General features: G+C 48.9%; 1 long non-coding RNA gene across 3 annotated transcripts in view; it reads left to right on the forward strand.

The window, feature by feature from the left end:
• The window catches only part of LOC148754621 (uncharacterized), a 32,716-nt gene extending 17,517 nt beyond the window's left edge, over nt 1–15,199 (forward strand). Inside the window, exons 2-3 of one of the 3 annotated variants that reach the window (XR_016019977.1) lie at nt 1,070–1,125; nt 4,916–15,199. This is a non-coding gene — a long non-coding RNA (uncharacterized LOC148754621). Of the gene's footprint in view, nt 1–1,069 lie in introns of all 3 variants that reach the window. The other 2 variants (XR_016019975.1, XR_016019976.1) reach the window with 2 other exon arrangements.
• Nucleotides 15,200–15,613: the final 414 nt, after the last annotated feature.

The following is a 15,613-nucleotide window of genomic DNA, read 5'->3' on the forward strand; positions in this document are numbered from 1 at the left end:
TTAGTTATTTCTGTTACTCTCTAACTGTGCCTAATTTATATATTAAACTTTATCAGAGATATGCATAGGAAAAAAACGTATTATAATATATATATATAGGGTGTTGGCTGGCAAAAACAAATCTCCAGAAAATCCACCAAAAGAGCAGTTTATTTGGGAAAAGGAAAGAAACAAAAACCACCACCACACTGTGGGAACACACACCTGCAACCCAGGGCTCCAGCCAGCTGCCCACGTGAAGAAGAATAAGCCCAATTCCAAGATGGCTATTCTGTTTATTAGCATCCCTCCCCTGGAAGTTACCACAAAGTTTAAGAGGAAGTCAGGACTAGAGAGTTAACGAGGGGCCCAGCTCCACCCACCACCCATAGACCTCCTAGCTCTACGGTTAAGCATTTTAAGATGCCAGTTCAGTTTTATCATCCCCCTCCCATCAAGATCTTTTATCTAAAAGATCATTGATCAACAGTCAGGTCTTCTAGTCTCAGGTTTTTCCAGTGTCCAGTCTTTTTTCCCTCGATGTCCATTCAGCCTCTTGTGGGTGTCATCTCTTACATCATGGGGAAGAGTGCATGGATTGGGAAACAGCTGGAGTCCAATGCTGACCGGCATCAGAAGCAGAGCTTAAATAGACCAAAGTTAAAGGTAGAATTAGATCATAGCAACCTAGCTTATGTGGCAAGTGTAAACCAGAAACTCAAGCTGCGTAGAGGTCACCTGTTTTGAATTTTGACAGTTTTAGTTTCAGGTCACCAGACTGTGATTTTCCAGTCAGGTTCGGTGCCTTCTTTAGGTGTCACACATGCACCCAAGAGTCTACTTCCTGTAGTTTAGCAGCACAGGATTTAGTCAACAGTACCTGGTAAGGGCCCCTGCAGCGTGAATGGAGGGAATACTTCTTGAGGTATCTTTTCCAATAAACAAAATCTCCAGGTTGCACAGTATGAATTTTTAGGTTTTTATTTCCCTGGATTACATGGTGAAATGATTGTTTGACTAAAGCATGATTATTGTTGATAGACTCAATTAAGCCTTTACAACACTGAAGTATGTCTCCTTCTACCAACAGTGGATCAAGAGAGGCAGGGGCCAAATACATAGGGTGTCCTGTGATTATCTCAAAAGGTGAGAACTTATGCATCCCAAAAGGAGTAGATCTGAGATTTAAAAGGACTAATGGCAATGGTTTTGGCCAAGGTATTTGAAGAGTTTCTGTAAATTTTGTCAGTTGAGTTTTAATAATACCATTAGTGCGTTCAACCAATTCTGAAGATTGAGGATGTTAACCACAGTGAAAATATTGTAGGACTGGCCAAATAATACAGACTTGCTTTAGCACCTGACCAGTGAAATGGGTTCCTCGATCACTGTGGAGTTCAAGAGGAGTTTCCCAAGTAGGAATAATCTTTTCTAACAGTACTTTAACCACTGTAGGTGCGTTAGCTTGTCTGCAAGGGAAAGCTTCAGTCCAGTGAGAAAACATACATATCATGACTAAAACATATTTGTATCCATAAGATGGGGGAAGCTGTATGAAGTCTAGTTGCCAGACCTCAAATTGTCCATTTGGCAATTTAAAATGTCCAGAGGCAGTGCAGATAGGCTTCCCTGAGTTGTATTTAGGACAGGTGGGACACCTGAGGTAGGCACTTTTTGCAGCCTTATTATTTCCCCACCAATATTAGTGCATGAAGGATACCATTTTATCAGTTAAACAATAGTTCAACACATGTACAGTGGTTTAAAGTGAGAATTTTAGAGTTTCTGTTAGGACTAGGTTGTTTTTTGGTCTGATCTAGAGCCCCTTTATTTACTAAACCAACAATTGTTGGATTTCCAGTCTTGTTTTTCTTCTCCAGAAGCTGATATTTGGGCTTCTCTGGCTAGTTTTTCTAAGTTATCAACTGAAGAAGCTTCTCTCAGGACCATGACAGAGGTTTGACTGTTAAGAATGCCTTTAAAAGCAGCATTTTTTTAGCAGAGATATCAGCCAGGTGATTTCTCTTTGCTTCCAAAGAGTCGAGTTTAAAATGTCCCGGAATCTTAATAATGGGTAAGGCATCAGGTAAAATTATAGCATCCAATAATTTTTGTACATATGGACAATTTTAAATTTGATCTCCACTGGAGGTAAGGAAACCACGTTGTTTCCATAGCATTCCAAAATCATGGGCAACCCCAAAAGCATATCTGCTGTCAGTATAAATGTTGACAGCTTTACCCTTTGCTAAAATGAAAGCTCGAGTGAGTGCATATAATTCAGCCTGCTGTGCTGAAGTGGCCAGGGGAAAAGGTGCTGTCTCAATGACTTCAGAAGGAGTTACAACAGCATAACCAGTACAGTACTCACCAAGGTCATTTTTTAAGTATGAACCATCAGTAAACCATGAGAAATCAGCTTTACCCAGAGGAATTTTCTGTGAGTCATCATGAGGGGTCAGGAGGTGATCTGTTAATGTCAGGCAGTCATGAGGGGCTGCCTCAGTCCCAGAAGGAATAGAAGTAGCTGGACTCAGGTTATTACAATGTGAAAGGGTTATATGGGAAGCGGTTAACAAAAGGATTTCATCAGAAGTAAGGCGGCTGATTGAAAGATGTTGAGTGTGACGAGAATTCAGGAGAGCTTTAACTGCATGCAGCACAAAGATAGTTAGAGGGGATCCCACAACAATCTGCTCTGTGGCCTTAACCAGGAGGGCAGTAGCAGGAAGCAGCTCTGAGGCAAGGAGGGTATCCCTGAGCCACAGGGTCTAGTTGTTGACTTATGGTATCCTAGGTGTTTATGTTGTTCCCCATGTTTCTGGGTGAGCACGTCAAGGGCATTTCCTTCCGTTTTATGCACAAAAAGGAAGAAAGGAATCTGGTAGGATCCCCAAGAGAATGTGGGTTTATTAAACTCTCCTTCAAGGCCTTGAAAGCTATGCCATCCCATTCCTTCCATGAAATTGGGTCTGGACTATCATTCTTTAATAGGGCATATAGAAGTTTTGCCGTAAGACAGAGATTTGGGATCAAATTTCGGCAATAGCCAACTCATCCAAGAAAACCTCTTAATTGATACTTAGGCTTGGTCATTGGGAAACTTATGATGCCATGGAGCCTGTCTGGATCCAAGTGCAGACCTTGTTCCAATATCAGGTGTCCCAAATACTGAACCTGAGCTTGGGCAAATTGTAGTTTCTCTTTAGATACCTTATGTCCCTTTAAGGCCAAACTTGTTAACAAATGGATACTATCATCCTGCAAAGAAACCTGAGAAGAAGAGCAAAGAAGTAAGTCATCCACATATTGTAACAAAGTCGAACCTTTAGGGAAAAGTATATCGTCAAAATTGGTCTTCAGAATCTGCAAGAAATAAGAAGGGCTGTCAGTAATTCCCTGAGGCATTACAGTCCAGGTAAATTGCTATCCTTCCCAAGTGAAAGTAAAAAGGTATTGGCTAGCTCCGTCAACTGGGATGTTAAAGAATGCACTGTATCAATCAATTACTGTAAAGAGTTTGCTTCCAGTTAGGATGGATGCCAGCAGCGTATGAGGATCGGGAACAACTGCGTGTAGAGCAATGACAATGTCATTTGTTGCTTGGAGGTCCTGGACAAACCTCAACCCTTGTCCCTTTGGCTTTCTCACAGGTAGAATAGGAGGGTTACATGGACTAGTGCAAGGAATAATAAGACCCTGAGTTATGTAATCTTCTATCATGGGCTTTATATCTTGGAAGGCCTCCTTACTTATAGGATATTGATTAATTCTGGGCAGAGGCTTTGAAGTATTCATTTGAACTTTGACAGGAGATTCACTGTGAATTCTACCAATATCAGTTGAAGAGTTTTGCCCATGAAGAAGATGGTAGTTGGTCCAACAAAGACCATTGATCACTGTTTTCAAATTCAGTTACTATATTATCAGAGACAGTACAAATACAAGATGTTGAAAGGTCATGTAGTTCACCTGATTGGTGATTCTGATGATTGCCATCAAACTCTATCATTGTTTCTTCTTTTTGAGAAAAGGATATTCCAGCTTGATACTTCTCTAAGAAGCCTCTGCCTAATAAATGAGTAGGGGCAGAAGAACTAAGGAGAAAACAATGTTAATCTTTTAAGGGACCTAGACAAAAGGGAATAGGTTCAGATACATGAACCTGTTGAGGTTTATTTGAAATCCCCACTATTTGAAACGTCTTGTTACTCCGAGGCAGGGGCCGGTTTATAACAGTGGGGTTGAGCACCGAGAGTAGCACCAGTGTCGATAAGAACATAAATAGTTTCCTCCCCAATTTGAAGAGGAGTTTCTGCAAGATGATTAAAGGGAAGGACTGGAAAAAACACCTGTAGTTTCTCGGAGCCCCATCACTGGGAATTAAGAAGAACTGAAAATACTGGTTAGTAGGCAGAGAGTGTCTTGTATGCTTCAACTTACAGCAATCCTTTTTCTAATGCCCTTGCTCCTTGCAGTAGTGGCAAAAAATGGGAGTTTTTTGGTTTCTCAGAGGGCTTTTTATTTGCCACAGCTGAAAGTCAAATGTCTTGGCGATCTTGTTTTTAGGTAGCTCATCTAGGGTACTAGCAAGCTCATTAGCTAAACTTACCAAGTCTAGAGTAGGCATAGTTCCCCATACCATCCTGGATCTCCTAACCAGGAGGGAAAGGTCTTTATTTAGCCCATTGCAAAGAGTTAAAAGTTACACGTGTGGAGTCAATATTTGAAGGAAGACAAGAATTTTCCTTAAAAGCCACCTGAAACCTATTATAAAAGTCATGAACAGTTTCGTCAGGCTTTTGTAAGTAAGTGTGAATTTTGCTGCAATCAATAGACCTTGGAAAAGCCTCAGGAATTGTTCAATGTAACTTTCGAGCAAGTTCCTTGGCTTCTTCCCAATAATTGGAGGTTTGTTTTTCAAAATCTCTTTCAGGATGTTCCCATCTGGCAATCCTCATCCAATGTCTAGCTTGGCCTTCACCAACCAACATATGGATCAACTGGTACAAATGAGAAAACCCAGGTTGATATGCTTGAATAGTGTCATGCAGGGCATCATGCGGGATCTCTGATCTCGCTCCCTTGCATAAGAATGCAGGACATGGTGAGGCCAAAAAGGAACACCCAAGGAGCCATAGATAGGGGAGCCATACCACTATATTCTCGCTGGTGGCTGGGTTGGAGACATAGGAAGCAGGAGCCACACTATCTGCAATCCACACTCTGCCACGCCACACCAGGATGCCACACTTTGTTAGCTTAGCCATGGCAGTTATATCAGTGGCTACTGGCCAACTGGTAACCACTGATGGCCAACTAGCCACAGCTGATGGCCATCCAATCACAGTTGATGACCATTTACTACCCAAGTGAGCACCATTCCACGTGAGGGCAAGAGCCTCGAAACTGCACTCCTGGCTTTCTCCCCACAAATAGTAATATCAAATTCCTCAGCAAACTTATTAGAATCCTCAGTTACCTTAGGAAAATCCTCTACAATGGCTCATTGTGGGGAGAGCCAGAAATGCAGTTTCCAGGCTCTCGCCCTCACGTGGAAAGGTGCTCACTCAGGTAGTAAATTGCCATCAACTGTGATTGGATGGCCATCAGCTGTGGCTAGTTGGCCGTCAGCTGTAACCAGTGAGCTATTGGCCACTAATATAACTGCCGTGGCTATGCTAGCAGCAAATGGGAGACTAGTGAGAAGATGGTGGCTGAGCTAGCAAGAGAGGATTGCAGTTAGCATGGCTGATTGCAGCTAGCAAGTGAAGTTGGTTGGCAGAGAGAAGTGGACGGCAGGTTGCAGATCGTGTGGCTCCTGCTTCCTGTGTCTCCAACCCAGCCACCAGCGAGACTATAGTGGTATGACCCCTATCTATGGCTCCATGGGTGTTCATTTTTGGCCTCACCATGTCCTGCGTTATGTGGGGAGCGGGACCAGAGACCCTGCATGACAAATGGCGCAGCGAGCAGGGTACGGCGCTGGCCAAAGCTCTCCAAAGGGTGGTGGAGCAGTTTGTGCGTATGAACACTCAGTCTCAGGAAGACCAGAAGGATCAGCAGCCGGAGAGCTGGACCCCCGTGGAGGGGTGGAAAGACGTGGACAGTTCCCCAACCAGCATAGTCCGGAGAAAGCAAAGGTCCTTGTGGCCCTGTGGGCTGGGAAGTGCTTGCTGAGGCCCTCACCCCAGGTTGGGGAGGACTTGGAGCCCTCGCCCTGTGGATAGGGCACACATTGTGAGGCTAACGCACAGCCCTGGCAAATGACTGTGGACTATGGAGAATGGGCTCCATCCCTAATTTAATGGACCACTTGACTGTTTGCTTGGAAATGTAACACCATGCAGTGGAACCCATAGATGTTTGCTTCCTGTGTCTAGACTGGCTGCGATCGAGAATATGTAAGCACCTTGCCTGTGAGCCATTATTGTTCCAGCATGGTGCCTTGAGAACCGTGGCTGTGCCCAGGAGCTCTGGCTGTGCCCAGAAAGACTGGCAGTGCCCTGAGATCCCTGGCTGAGCTCAGGGAGTCTGGCTGTGCCCAGAGAGAGTGGCAGTGCCCTGAGAGGCCCTGACTGTGCCCAGAGAGACTGGTGGTACCCTAAGAAGCCCAGAAAGACTGGTGGTACCCTGAGAAACCCTCGCTGTGCCCAGGAAGACTGGCTGTGCCCAGAAAGACTGGCAGTACCCTTAGAGGCCCTGGTTATGTCCAGGAAGTCTGGCTGTGCCCAGAGAGAGTGGCAGTGCCCTGAAAGGCCTTGGCTGTGCCCGGGGAGACTGGTGGTACCCTAAGATGCCCAGAAAGTCTGGCTGTGCCCAGAATGACTGGTGGTGCCCTGAGAAATCCTGGCTGAGCCCAGGAAGTCTGGCTATGCCCAGAGAGAGTGGTGGTGCCCTGAGAGGCCGTGGCTGTTTCCAGGAAGTCTGGCTCTGCCCAGAGAGATTGGCAATGCCCTGAGAGGCCCAGGCTGTGCCCGGGGAGACCGGTGGTACCCTAAGAAGCCCAGGAAGTCTGGCTGTGCCCAGAAGGACTGGTGGTGCCCTGAGAAGCCCCGGCTGTGTCCAGAGCACTTGGTTGTGTCCAGGATTTTGCATTCACCTCCAGGCTTCTCACATAGGGCCCCTTGTGGAAGACACTTGTCACGTAGATTGTGAGGCAAGACCCTGTAGGGGTGGAGTTGGGGGACAGAGCCAGGAATGCAGTTTCCAGGCTCTTGCCCTCACGTGGAAAAGTGCTTACTTGGGTAGTAAATGGCCATCAACTGTGATTGGATGGCCATCAGCTATGGATGGCTAGTTGGCCGTCAGCTATAACCAGTGAACCATTGGCCATTAATATAACTGCCATGGCTATACTAGCAGCAAATGGGGGGCTAACAAGAAGATGGTGTCTGAGCTAGCAAGAGCAGATTGCAGTTAGCATGGCAGATTGCAGCTAGCAAGTGAAGTTGGTTGGCAGAGAGACGTGGACGGCAGGTTGCGGATAGTGTGGCTCCTGCTTCCTGTGTCTCCAACCCAGCTGCCAGTCTATGGCTCTGTGGGTGTTCGTTTTTGGCCTCACCATATCCTGAGTTCTTATGCAGGGAGCGAGAGCTGAGACCCCACATGACACCCTGCATGACACTCGAAACTCAGCTTTTGTCCAGGGAATGTACGTAGGAAATGTGGAGTTTATTAGGATCTCTAAAGGGTTTAATCTTAAATGGAAAAGTACTCATAAGTTTTGAGGAAGAAGAGAGAGATTTCAGATAAGGTGTGGCTGGGGTTTGAGTTGAAAATGGGGGAGGAGAAAAAGGAGCAGTGGGGGAAGGGCAAGGCAGTGTTGTAGACAAAGAGCATGAGGTTTCAGGTGCCATTTTATCTCTTTTAAAATTTTTAACAGCCTTCGTTAACTTTAAGACTTTATTTTGTAAAATGACAACTGTAGATTTGCAGTCCTGTTTGGCAGCCTTAATATGCCACTCCAAATAGATATTCCATTCCTCTTTCTCAGTTACAACGCTGTTACTATCCAATTTAGTTTTAAGAAAATCAAGTTTGGGAATCTCAAAAATTCCCCAAAGTGGCCACTGATTTTCAAAATAACTCTTAATCAGATCTGTCCATTTAGTTAAGTATGTGCACGAAAATTCCCCACAGGTTTTAAACAGGTACTTGGTTGGTGTCCCTGGAGGAGGGACAACTTTAGAAGGCTTAGACATCAGAAATCCCATTTTAAACACTGGGCCCAAAACAATTCACAGCCCAAATAACCTACAGGTCTTTCAGCCTGCCTCACTCTGGAACAGTCTGATGATTGAGGATCAGGCTGAAGGCTGAAAAGCCGGTTCCAGGGAAATAGCCAACTCTCAGGGAGATAAACTATAGGCTAAGCTGGGTGGTACTCTTTCCACTTTTTCAATGAGATGGCACAGTCTAATACTGGGCAAAACTGACCAATTTCAGTAGAAATAACCTTTTTATCCCCAAAAGGGCGATAGGTGAAGGCCAGTCTTTGTCTCAAAGTGAGTGTGCTGGCGTAATAAAGCTGACTGTCCTAACTCTCTAAGTGCCGCTTGGGTTCTTTCTGGTCTTGGTATCCGTAACATTCTTGGTTCCCTGACCGGGAAACCCAATTGCGCTTGCCCCTTGAGCCACCAGTTTGGGCAAGAGTGGGCCGTAGGGTGGCGGGAGAACTGAGACGGGGCCAGGCGCGCGCTGATGATTTTGGCAGGCCCGGGACTGGTGACCTCCCGCGGGCTCCGGCCCATGACTCCCTGCTGGACCCCAGTGGAGAGAAAGGACAGACAGCCAACCAGGACATCAGACACGTTAAGGCCCCCAGGGCCCGGACCCAGTTAGGCCTGTCTAAGGGCAGAAGGGGAGCCTGATTACCTCCCGCCGAGTCCCACTTCAGACTCTATTTAGGGCCGTTCCGGAGGGCATCTTTCCTCCCTGAATGTATGTGTGTGTGCTTGGTCCTGAACGGGATTCTGTGTGGATCCATGGCCTGTCGGCTACAGAGCCCGAGTGAGCCCCAACCTGTGTTCCATGGTAACATCTTATGGCATAACAGTGATTCTTGTGGCATAACAGTGCGACTTGGCCTGGGGCTTATATGGGCACACCTTAGCCAAGACATACCCAAGGTTCCCATGAGGGACGCGGCCAGGCGGGCACCTGATTGAGACCCTTCCCTTGTCTATGCGATACCAAACATCATGGAACGGAGTCACGGGAAGCCCATGGTTCTAGACTGCATGTTAAAGAATTTCAGGACAGGTTTCGGAGACGACCGTGGGGTCAAAATGACCCCCGGATGTCTCCGCACTTTATGTGAGCAGGAGTAGCCAAGTTTTGACGTGGGATGGCCCCCAGAAGGCACTCTTGACCTCCCCACGATTCACTGAGTCTACATAGTTGTCATCGGGACCCCAGGACATCCAGACCAGTACCCTTATGTTGATTCGTGGTTGGAAATAGCCTGAACCCTTCCTCCTTGGGTACGGTTCTGCTCCAATAGTAATGGACAGTCCAGGATCTTCGTTGCACGGAACCCATGAGGCCGTGCCCAGAAAGACATGACTAAGACCAGTTACCAGGGAGACCTGGGTGAAGAGCTGCCACAACCTCCCTACACACCATGGCCAATGGTTGGCACGGCGCTGCCGCTTCCAGACACTCCACTTCAAGCCTCGGCCTCCCCGTGGTCCCAACCCAACCAGTCTGGAGCCCGACTTCATAGGATTAGCAGGAATCGAGTCGGACTGAAGAGGACCGGGCTCATTCGAACTCAGCCCCCACAAGCCCACAGTTAACTTAGACGTAGGGGGCCAAACAGTGAATTTTATGGTAGATACTGGAGCAGAACACTTGGTAGTCACCACGCCGGTGGCACCGCTCAGGGACCGCAGAGTCACCATAATGGGAGCCACTGGGGATCAAGCTAAAATCCGACCATTCTGCCAGGCTCGGACTTTTAAATTAGGAGGACACACCGTGTCGCACAAGTACCTCTACTTACCAGACTGCCCAATCCTGCTCCTGGGACACGACCTCCTTACCAAGTTAGGGACACAAATCTCCTTCGAACTATCAGGTCAAGCCACCATGTTACTGCAGCCCCCATCAGAAGGACTTATTCTGTCTATCACCACCTCGAGGGAAGAAGAATGGAGGCTCTATGGGACCAGCAGTGTAGAACAGAACCCAGAAGCCTACAGGGCCGATTTCCCAGAGGTTTGGGCTGAAGATAACCCACCTGGGCTAACAGAACATAAGGCCCCAGTTTTGGTGGAACTGAGACCCGGAGCTCAACAATGGCTACGCCAATACCCCATCTCCAGGGAAGCTCGGGCAGGGATTAAAAAACACCTCGCCCATCTCAGAGCAGCAGGAATACTCGTAGAGTGCCAGTCACCATGGAATACGCCCCTCCTGCCGGTAAGGAAGCCTAATGGAGAATACTGGCCAATACAAGATTTGAGAGCTGTAAACCAAGCCACAGTCTCCCTACACCCCGTAGTCCCAAATCTGTATACTCTCCTCAGTCAGCTTGGTTCACCTGCCTGGACCTGAAAGATGCATTTTTCTGCATTTGGTTGGCGCCCCAGAGGCAATCACTGTTCTCCTTTGAATGGACTGAACCTGATACCGGCCGGCAGATACAGCAGACATGGACTTGGCTCCCACAGGGCTTCAAAAACTCCCCAACCCTCTTTGGGGAGGAGCTAGCCTCAGATTTAGCCATCTTCCCTTGATAACACTGCCGCACTCTATTGCAATATGTGGATGATCTGCTCCTGGCCTGTGCCACCAAAACCGAGTACCAAACCGTGACACGGGCACTCCTGTCCCACCTAGCTGAGACGGGGTATAGAGTCTCCTGGAAGAAAGCCCAGCTCTGCAGAGAACAAGTACAATACTTGGGCTTTATCATCTCCAAAGGACAGCAGGCCCTCATCACTGGGCAGAAGAAAGTCATCAATTCCCTACCCCGGCCCACCAACCGGAGAGCACTCCGTGAGTTCCTCGGGGCCGCCGGCTTCTGCCGGATCTGGATTCCTGGCTTTTTGGCAATAGCCCAGCCCTTATATGGGGCTCTAACTGGTCAAGAAAAAGCCCCCATGCTATGGACAGAAGATCAAGAACATACCTTCCAGCAGCTCAAGAGCTCACTTGGACAGGCCCCAGCCCTCGGGTTACCTGATGCTGAGAGGCCATTCCACTTATTCGTCCATGAAAAAGACAAAATAGCCTTAGACTGCTGGCCCAAACAGTTGGACCATGGCTCCGTCCCATCGCCTACCTCTCAAATAAACCAGACCCGGTAGCAGCGGGTTGGCCACCGTGCCTACGGGCCCTAGCAGCCACTGTGATTCTCATCAAAGAGGCAGACAAGCTCACCTTAGGTCAGAGACTCATAGTTAAAGTACCCCACTCGGTCACCACCTTAATGAACAGTCGAGGACCCCAGTGGCTGTCAAATGCACAGCTGACTCAGTATCAAGGGCTGCTCCTGGAAAACCCTCAGATCTCATTAGAAACTGTGTGCACTCTGAACCCAGCCACTTTCCTGCCAACCAAGGAAGGGGATCAAGAACATGACTGTGTAGAAGTTATCAATGAGGTCTGTGCCACCAGACCCAACCTCCGGGACAGCCCACACCCTAACCCGGATCTTACACTGTATACTGATGGCAGCAGCTTCCTGAGGGATGGAAAACATCATGTGGGGTATGTGGTAACTCCTCAGATGAGGTACTTGAAGCAGGGGCACTTCCATCAGGATGGTCGGCCCAATGGGCAGAACTATGGGCACTAATAAGAGCCCTTACTCTATCTGAGGGCCAAAAAGTCAACATCTATACCGACTCTCGGTATACCTTTGCAACCGTCTATATCTATGGGGCTATAAACAAAGAAAGAGGCCTTCTGACTGCGGAGGGAAAAGCTATTAAAAATAAACAAGAAATCCTTAAGCTCCTACAAGTCATTTGGCTTCCCCTGCAGATTTCAGTTATCCATTGTCGGGGCCACCAGAGGGGCAATGAGCCTTCTGCAGTCAGGAACAGGCTCGCCAACACCACGGCCAAATCAGCGGTGATGGGAAGCCCTAGTGAACTACTCTTGGTCACTGACACTACCACCATGTCCCTCCCGTGATGCACAAAAGAAGAACTCAGATGGGCAAATTCAGAAGGGGCCACCAGATTGCCACAAGGGTGGTGGCAACTGCCCGATGGAAGACTCTTCATCCCAGCCCTGCTAGGTCCTCAAGTAACCGCTGAATATCACAAGTTGACCCACTTAGGGAAAACTGCTCTCGAGGGCCTCCTAGCCAAAAACTTCTACATTAGCCGGCTGTCAGCTCTTTGCAAGTCAATCAGAGAACGCTGCCTCACTTGTGCAAAGAACAATCCAAAGTCCGGCCCTAGCCACATCCCTGGGATTCAGAGAAGCGGTACTGCACCTTTTGAGGACCTTAAAGTTGACTTCACTGATATGACGAACTGCCACGGTACTAAGTACTTGCTGGTCCTGGTCTGTACCTACTCCAGGTGGGTCGAAGCCTTCCCCACTCAGACTGAGAAGAGCCGCAAAGTAGCCAAGGTCCTCCTCAGGGAGATTATCCCCCGCTACGGGATTCCACTTTCTATCCAGTGACAATGGGCTGGTTTTTGTAGCAGAACTCCCTCAGATGGTAACCAGAGCCATGGGCCTCAACTGGAGACTCCATACAGCATACCGACCACAAAGTTCAGGGAAAGTTGAGCACACAAACCGTACCCTCAAGGAGACATTAGCTAAACTCCACCAGGAGACCTCCCTAGGGCGCGTGGACCTCCTACCACTAGCCGTCCTTTGGGCACGCTGCACCCCTGGCAAATCTGGGTTCTCTCCCTTCGAAATTATGTTCGGGAGGCTCCCTCCCCTGCTAATCAGGCTCCCTGGCGACATTCGCCAGCTGGGGTTCTCCAGCCTCCAAAACCAGACGGCTGCGCTAGGCAAGGTCCTCACAGATATACGTGCTTACATTCTGGAAAGGGCCCCCCTTTCTCTCGGGGCCCCAGTATACCCCTTTACCCCGGGTGATCAAGTCTGGGTCAAAGACTGGAAGCACGAGCCCCTCTGACCCCGGTGGACAGGCCCTCACACTGTTATTCTTGTTACTCCCACCACTCTTAAAGTTTCAGGTATCGCTCTGTGGATCCATCACACTCGAGTTAAAAGAGCCCAGCTGGAGGATGATGCCTGGATCGCCCAACCTGACCCGGCCCATCCACTCCACCTGACCCTCAAGAAACATCCCGGATGAGCCTCGCCGTCATCTGCCCATCCTCCATCTTCACTGTTATTGGACTCCTATTGTTTCTAGTCTTTGCTGGTCTCGTTGTGTCCTCCCCACCGAGCTGGTCACCACTGGAGAAGGGACTGTTAGTGTTCTACTTCCTGTTCTGGGCTGCTTGCCTCCTCTCGCTAACCTGTCTTAGGCAGCAGCCATGATTTGGCTTTTTATCATACTATCTCTTCCCCAGGAAGGAATCACGACCTCCCCTTCCTGTCCCTCAGGCTGCTGGGGAAGATTCGCTGGCCACCCAACCTTCACGAACCTTACCCTCATGCCCTCGGAGTATTACACGACAGCCTCCCTCTGCTTTGATGGATCCAAGCGCTATTGGACGGGAAAAATCACTAGCCCTAAATGCCCAGGCGCACTAGGACAACAGGCATGTTGGACCTATCTTACCCACATCGGTCACTCTGATGGGGGAAGAGTCCAGGACCTGGCCCTCGCCCAACAAATCAAAGACAAGGTCCATCAGGTTGCCAACCTCTCTGTTGGGAATCACTCCCTTTACCGCGGTCTCAACCTAACCTCCCTGCAGAGACTAACCCGAGTCCCTGATACCTCGCTATTCACCCGGCACCTCCTCAACACCACCTATAGCTTGGGGGTGTCCACCTGGCTAAACACCACTAACCCTGCCCCCACCCCTGCCTGCTGGATTTGCCTACCCCTCACCCAGACCAGTTATATTGGAATCCCGGTTCTCCCTGACTGGAGCCCAGACAATGATACCAGCCCAAACAATGTCACCTACACCCTCGGGCCAGTAGCTGCCCAAACCCCGGTGGACTCCGCGCCCAACTATACCTATGTAGTTTCCCCCAGTGTCACTTCCTGGGGTAAACTACAGCCCTCCTTATGCACCCGTAACCTCTCAGTTCCCTCAGGTGCCCTTACTGTGCCTCACCTGGCATCTTTCTCCTTTGTAACGGATGTGTTTTTCACTGTGTAGACTCCAATCTCACCAATACTTGCATCCATATATTCCTCACCACTGAGGCCTCTCTGTATACTGACCCTGAGCTGTTGGCCAGGCTTACCCCGCGCCAGAAACGAGTTGCTGCAGCCCCTTTCCTACTCAGGGCAGGCATCTTCACTGGGGTCGCTACTGGGACCACTGGGCTTGGATCATCTGTCAGTTTCTATCACAGGTTCTCCCAGGAACTCAATGATGACATGAACTGAGTAGCCGATTCACTCACTACCCTCCAGTCCCAACTCAACAGCCTGGCAGCAGTCGCCCTACAGAAGAGGCGGGCATTAGAACTACTCACTGCTGAGAAAGGAGGCACCTGTCTGTTCCTGGGAGAAGAATGGTGTTGCTTTGTCAACCAGTTGGGGGTCGTCACTGCTAAAGTTCATGAACTCCGCGACCGCATCCAGAAACGCAGAGACAACCTCCACAGCTCTTGGGGACTCAATCCCAGCTCGTGGCCCTCTTGGCTCCTACCCCTGGCCGGCCCACTCCTCACAATCCTCCTCCTTGCTACCATTGGGCCATGCATAGTCAACGCTGTCATACGTTTCATAGAGACCTCCGTCACCTGTCGGGCTACCGCCCAGATCCTCGCCCTACGGGGTTATCACCCTCTTAGCCAATATGATGATCTCTAAGTTGTTAACACTTACGATCATCAACAGGGGGGACATGATGGAGGAACTGACCTAAAATGCTGGCCCGAGTGGAGAGAGAAGTCCCCAGCCTAAGCCCCAGCCAACTTCTGCATAGCCCAATCCACACCCCGAGCCAATCACCAGACGACATGTACCCCTTTCCCAACTCAAGGAAGTCCCCGACACAAAAACCTGCTCAAAACCTTGCTAGGGGCTCAGTCTTTGGGAAGTAACCCGCTGAGCCTGCCGGCGTAATAAAGCTGACTCTCCTAACTCTCTGAGTGCCTCTTGGGTTCTTTCCAGTCTTGGTATCCGTAACAAAAGTACAGCTTGCTTTTCCGAAGCCAATATACCACAACGAGTACCCAGACAACATAGACAAAAATAGGCCTTTAACTCAGTCACACACACACATACACACACACACACACACACACACACACACACACACAGCAACAAACAAAACACACAAAAAATTTTCAAACAATTCCTGAATAAAACCTGGAGAGTGCCAGATGCAGAAGCCCATTGGCTCAGATCCAGGAGAGAACTTACCTTGCAGCCCCTAAGCCAAAGAGCAAAGCATTGGAGCTGTAAACAGCTCAGGAGGTACCTCTTTGGTTTGCTCGCCGGCTAGATGGCCGCTAGAGTTCCATTCTTCTCTGGATCCCAGATGAGCCCCCAAAA

The sequence above is a fragment of the Rhinolophus sinicus genome, chromosome 18 (assembly GCF_057876585.1).
Source record: "Rhinolophus sinicus isolate RSI-liver-muscle chromosome 18, RSI-T2T, whole genome shotgun sequence".
NCBI lineage: Eukaryota > Metazoa > Chordata > Mammalia > Chiroptera > Rhinolophidae > Rhinolophus > Rhinolophus sinicus.